Source organism: Triticum dicoccoides, unplaced genomic scaffold (assembly GCF_002162155.2).
Source record: "Triticum dicoccoides isolate Atlit2015 ecotype Zavitan unplaced genomic scaffold, WEW_v2.0 scaffold21853, whole genome shotgun sequence".
NCBI classification, from domain to species: domain Eukaryota; kingdom Viridiplantae; phylum Streptophyta; class Magnoliopsida; order Poales; family Poaceae; genus Triticum; species Triticum dicoccoides.
Genome location: NW_021241105.1, coordinates 29,998 through 35,957, shown reverse-complemented (window position 1 = coordinate 35,957; position 5,960 = coordinate 29,998). Strand labels below are relative to the sequence as shown.

At 46.3% G+C, this 5,960-nt stretch overlaps 1 pseudogene; it reads right to left on the bottom strand.

The window, feature by feature from the left end:
• Positions 1–311: 311 nt before the first annotated feature.
• LOC119345242 lies at positions 312–5,732 on the bottom strand (annotated as a pseudogene).
• Between the last annotated feature and the right edge of the window lie 228 nt (positions 5,733–5,960).

The window sequence follows — 5,960 nt, the reverse complement described above, 5'->3', positions numbered from 1 at the left end:
TAGAGACAACCACATTCACTTTAAATAGGGCACCACGTAATTCCGTTGAGATGAAACTGTATGAACTATGGTTTAGAGAAACCTAAGTTGTCATTTCTTAAAAGTTTGCGGCTGCGACGCTTATGTGAAAAAGTTTCAGGTTGATAAGCTCGAACCCAAAGCGGATAAAATGCATCTTCATAGGACACCCAAAACAGTTGGGTATACCTCCTAATTCAGATCCGAAAGCAATAGGGATTGTTTCTTGAATCGGGTCCTTTCTCGAGGAAAAGTTTGTCTCGAAAAGTTGAGTGGGAGGATGGTGGAGACTTGATGAGGTTATTGAACCGTCACTTCAACTAGGAAGTTGTTCCCGTGGCACCTACACCAATTGAAGTAGAAGCTTATGATAGTGATCATGAAGTTTCGGATCAAGTCACTAACATACCTCGTAAGGTGACATTCTCGGGCCCGAGTTGAAGGCCAAGAACTTGTGAGATGGTACGTATCTCAGCTTATTGCCATCCTCCGAGAGCCACCTATCTGGATTGTAGTTGAGGCAGTCTTTACCCCATATGCCCTCCATTCTTCCCATGGAATGGAGAGAAATAAGGATGGTGTCGCCGGTGCCCAGTTCATGGCCACTTGGCATTATATCATCGGCGGCCACCGTCTTCCTCTCAAAAGGCGCTGGTGGGTACAACCTAAGAGTCTCGTACAAGACGGCTTTCAGATATACTAGATATTTGGTCTCGTTCTGCTCAAAGATCACCATGGCATCCGCGCGGGCTGCTACTTTGGTTGATGCAATGGGCGAGAGTTCATTGCGTATGATTGACACAATGTTTGGGTTCTGAGCGAGATTGTAGAAGATCCATGTTAGGGTCGTTCCAACTGTGTCCCTTGCAGCGAGCATGTAGCCAATGATCATTGCATGGGCCAATTCATCGTTGGCGTAGTCTGGATCATTGAGGAAGGGAGACATAATATCCACACCCTCTTGTTCCTCATCATTACCAATATGGCATGTGTTGATCTTCCTCCTCTCCATCATATCCACGATAAACCCTCGTAACATAGTGTGCGCCACTCTGAGCTTTCTCTCAGGGCCGATGTTTAGCCGCCTCATCAATTTCCAACAAGAAGCTGGCACCACATGCCGAAAGAAGCCCGCCTCCATGACCGTGTCCATGGCGACCGCGACATCCATGGGCGGCATGTCCGATGATAGGAGCCCCGGGTCCACGCCAAAGAGAGGCGTAGCACCCAGGTCAAACATAAACCTCGACATCATTTCTTGCATGTCGAACGGAGTGCCAATGCTCTCCATGTTGGTAAACAAGGGGAGCAGGTTGTTCTCCACCTTGTCGCGGCAGCAAGCGGCAATCCTGGCAACCATCCATGGACTGCTAAGTACGCCCTTGACTTTGGCGCGCTGCTGACGACACAGCTCGCCGTCAATAGTAAAGAGGCTTCCACCCATGATGTCAAAGATAGCGGCAAACTCCGCACCCTTGGGAAAGTTGGTGTAGTTGGTCGTGAAGATGTGCCGGATGTTCGCAGGGTCGCATGTGACGAATAACCGCATCCCGGTCCCAGGAGGGCCGTGCGCCCTGAAGTTGTGACCTGATCCAGCGAGGACAAGGGCGAAATAATCATGCAAGTTGTGGAGGTTGGCCACGAAGGAAGGGAACATGTGCAGTGTGGGCCAGTTTGTTGGGAGCACCGCTGGGTTATTTGATCTATAGCCAGCCCTCAAGCACAAGTAGTATAGGGGAAGAGTGCTGTGGAGATGAGCATCTCTTGCTGCGAGAACACGATTGACATTGTGATCACGGGTATGCATGGGATATGCTATGTTTCCCTGGACATGCAGGGCCATGGCTTCATATATAGACAAGTGCGGCCCATAATACTATCTCAGTCAATTGGTAGTGTAAATACACCGGCAGCGACGATGTGCACATGTAAGCTTTTCCTCCATTGGTTCTGTACTAGCTAGTACATGCTATGTTAGTGTCAACATAACTGAAGTTCATTAATTGGGCTGGCCACGTATATAGCTGCCTAGTTGGTCCAAAGCCTATGGTTTGTACATAAAACAGGTGGCTGTTGGCAGATTTGGCATCAATAAGGCCCTGTTCGGCAGCTCTCTGCTCCGCAGCTCTGCTGCCCGCACCCTATTTCTGTGGAGTTGTCAAAGTGGCGCTCCGTCCGCTCCCGTATTTTGTGGAGCTGGAGAGCTGTCGAACAGGACCTAAGTATGTTAAGTGCGGTACATGATAAGTTTCTCTTATACTAGCTATTTGGCGGACAGGGCGTTTTGGAGCCCGAGCTCAACTAGACCCGAAATCCCGATCGCTAGTTTTGGCCTGGGGATTCTGAAAACGCGCATTAATTGGTGCGGTGGTGCCTGTGGAAATTAGATGTGGTTCACAAATACCGTAGGACACAGTACCATACGGTGGGGTCTCCAAGAGGAGTGCCACGTGATTTAGAAATTTGGGAGACGTCTCCGTGAGGTCGACAATCTGTTCCGTGGCACAAGATCGTAACATGCGCAATAAATTCTGTTCGCCGGGAGCTTTGTGCATCGGGTGGGACCTGGTCAATATCGTGTGGCCGTATGAGTCTATGCGGGCCTTCAAAACTGATTATACGGAGTAGGATACAAACAGTTAACGAGATCCTCGGCGGCGAACGCAAATGTGGAAAAGTTCGCCGAGGTAGCCCATACAATCACTCGGCGATCTCAACCTCGAACGAACAAAGGAGGTTTGGTTTCTGTAATCTGTTTCTGACTGAATTAGTCACTGAAAGTTGGAGTTTACTAGCAAGGAACAAGCATTGGGGCAAGGTTGTGGATCAGTAAAACAAGCACCGAGACTTGATATTAATGTTGTAACGGTGAGCTGGTAACATCAGTTTCAGCAATATGTTTGGCCCCGCTTTACATTTAACACCGATACAGCATGTTTACAGGAAGGAATACATCCTATGGCGCAGATCACGGGGTGAATGGAAGGTTGTGATATCAGGACCATCTGAGCCCGAGCTCAGAAACGAATATTCGCTATTTGGTCCTCTATTGTTTTGGCCTTACCATTTTGATGACAGCATTCTGAGATTGATAAGTAGAGACCTGTGCAAGCATCCTGATGCAGACCCTCCAAGATAAGCGAGACTCCTCCACAACACCGTACTCGAGTAGGAGGAGAGCTACTGCAACCTCTTAAGTAAGCGTGCGATCCTTCATGTTCACAACCACTTGGACACGACTTGAGTATATGTAACATATGCTGGCATGACTATATCACCGTTCACATGCTAGCTTGTTTTCATTTCTCTACAAGTGCAACAATATTACAAGGTGACACGTTGGCACCAGTCAAGCCATATGAGACCGAAACTATGCCTATGTCGATGCAGGCGATGGGGTCGATTCGGAGGTTATGCTACCACCCATGTTAGGTAAAAATCACCATGGCCACCCGCTCCAACTGCATACACACTACCTTGCATAATAATTGATACTCTGTTCGGTGTAGCGTAAACCACCATGTATATAGTTGTCCTTAGCGGTAGGGTGCACACCTGCTTTTGCATGCACATACTTCCTCATGTGATCACAACCACAAATACTGTAGTAACGGCATCTCCAACGCTGCGTTGACCCGCAAACCTCTCGCATACGTCCGGATCACGCTGTCTGGACAGGGGAAACCCATCCGGTCCGGCAAGTGGTGCTTGCTCGCTCCTCGTCCTCTTCATCGCGAATGCCGCTTGCTCGCTCGGGCATTTGCATCTAGGGCGGCCGGGGAGAAGGTGCGCGCGACGACATGGCGGAGATGGAATTTGGGCGACGTGGTGCTCTCCTGGTCCATCCGGGACATGAACGACGACGGTACACCTGCACCATCCATCCACCCATCCCTCCGTTGCCGCTGCTAGTAGTTTCGGATGATGATTTCTGCGGCTGCCAGCTTGATCCATTTTTCTTCCGAATGCGTACGGATCACGGAGCGCGTGGTGCATGCTAGGTCTCCAGAATGGTTGTATATAGACATACGGCAGGCCTCCAGCTCACTGAAATCTGAGAATTTATGAAGCTGCCTTTTCCCCACTCCACCATTTTTAGCTACAGCTTCACCAACTCCGGGAGTGGACTTGGGGAGCGGGAGAGTCTCCGAATAGGCCCTTTGTCGCGTGGCAGGACAGCGGGACATTGCCAGAGCTGCGGCCAGTGTCCTGCTGTTTTAAAAAATGTGGACATTGCCGGGGCATAAAACCGTGTTTAAAAAATGTGCACACTTATTTAATTGCGTGAAAATTATTTAGGAAAAGTGTATGGAATTTTTTATACATAATGCATGAATATTTTTGAGAGACATGTGTACCTTTTAAAAGTTATGCAATCCTTTTAGAAAAATCAGAAAAAAAAACTCCCTATGATCCATATTACTTGCCGTTACTTTAGTAAAGCTGTACTAAAGCAAAGAAAAGTAATACGGATAGTAGGGAGCATAAATTATATGAATAAATTTTTAAAATCATGATTTTAATAAACATTAATATTTTGGGGAAAATGTTACATATATTTTGGAGGGAAAATCGATTAGAAAGAAAATCACTCGTCCTCTCCTCCTATTGGGGCCTGGCACATGACTCTGCCCCTGTGTATTGCCGGACAATTTGACACAATAACCTTCAAATAAGGAATACCTATTTAGCGCCGTCAGCGCTCACGTGTCGCTAGCTTGATGGTTAACTGATGGGATTTAGCGCCTTCAGCGCTCATGTGTACATTTTAAAAGTTATGGGCCACGTTGCTAGCTAGCTTAAAGAACCAGCAACCGCTGGCTAACTGGTTTTTTGGAAAACAAAAGCTGGTTTTTTTGGCAGATTAGAAATTTTTCGCAAAATCATAAAACAATCACATATTTTCAAAAGATGATTTCTATTTTTAAAATTTTAATTAATTTACAAAAAATGGTCATGGGTTAATATCCGCAATTTAAAAATATTCATGAGTTATGAGAAATTTGCACTATTTGGAAGAAATGTCGTGAATTCTAAAAAAATATTCATGGATTTGAAAAACTATTTATTCGTACGTAAAATTATTTAAGAATTTAAAAATGTGCATAAAATTGAAAATGCTCATGAATTTTATTAAAAAAATAAAAAAGGAGAATAAAAATAAAAAACCTATCATGGGAAAAACTGAAAAGAAACAACGAAAAGAGAAAGGCGAAAAGCTTCTAAAATTCGGTGAAAAAGACGCCATCCGAAAAGCATACAGGAAGAATAAAAGGAAAATCCAAGGGATGTGGTAGGGATGTTTTTTTTTCTGCGGGCATGGGTGAGATGTGGGTTTGAATTCGTAAAGGCCCTGCAAAGAAAGAGATGTGAACAGTTACAAAAAGGAAAATGCCTTTTCACGCAAAGCTTCTTCATCTCCAGATTACCCAGGCCAGGTGTTCGCTCTAGTGGAGTGAATATTGTTGATCACGTACAGTCGCCGAATCTCCCTCATCATCAAAGATAAACTGAAGCGCCAAATTCAGACCCAACACACAAAGCCCCTTGCATGCCTCCTCCACATCTGCACACTGACTGACAGAGCTTCTGTTCATTGGCAATGGCATACACCACACAATACACCCCCATGACAGAGCTTCTGTACAGCAGCAGTCGTACAGCAGCAGTCGCCTTGCTGAACCGGACTTGTTGCAGATGCAGGTTTCTATCATGGCGGCTAGCACTCCCTCCCTAGAGCCGTGCACTATACTAGCTAGTACTGTATCATCCATTCATTCATTCCTGAGATGATGCCAGTCAGCCCCGTCTACTGCAGAAACTCATATTTCATCATCAGGCTAAATTCCACACACGTGTTGGTGAACTGTGTGTTGGCGAACAGTAGAATTGCCCACACGTGTGGGCGCAGCCATTTCGTGCCACACACACCCAACAAGTAC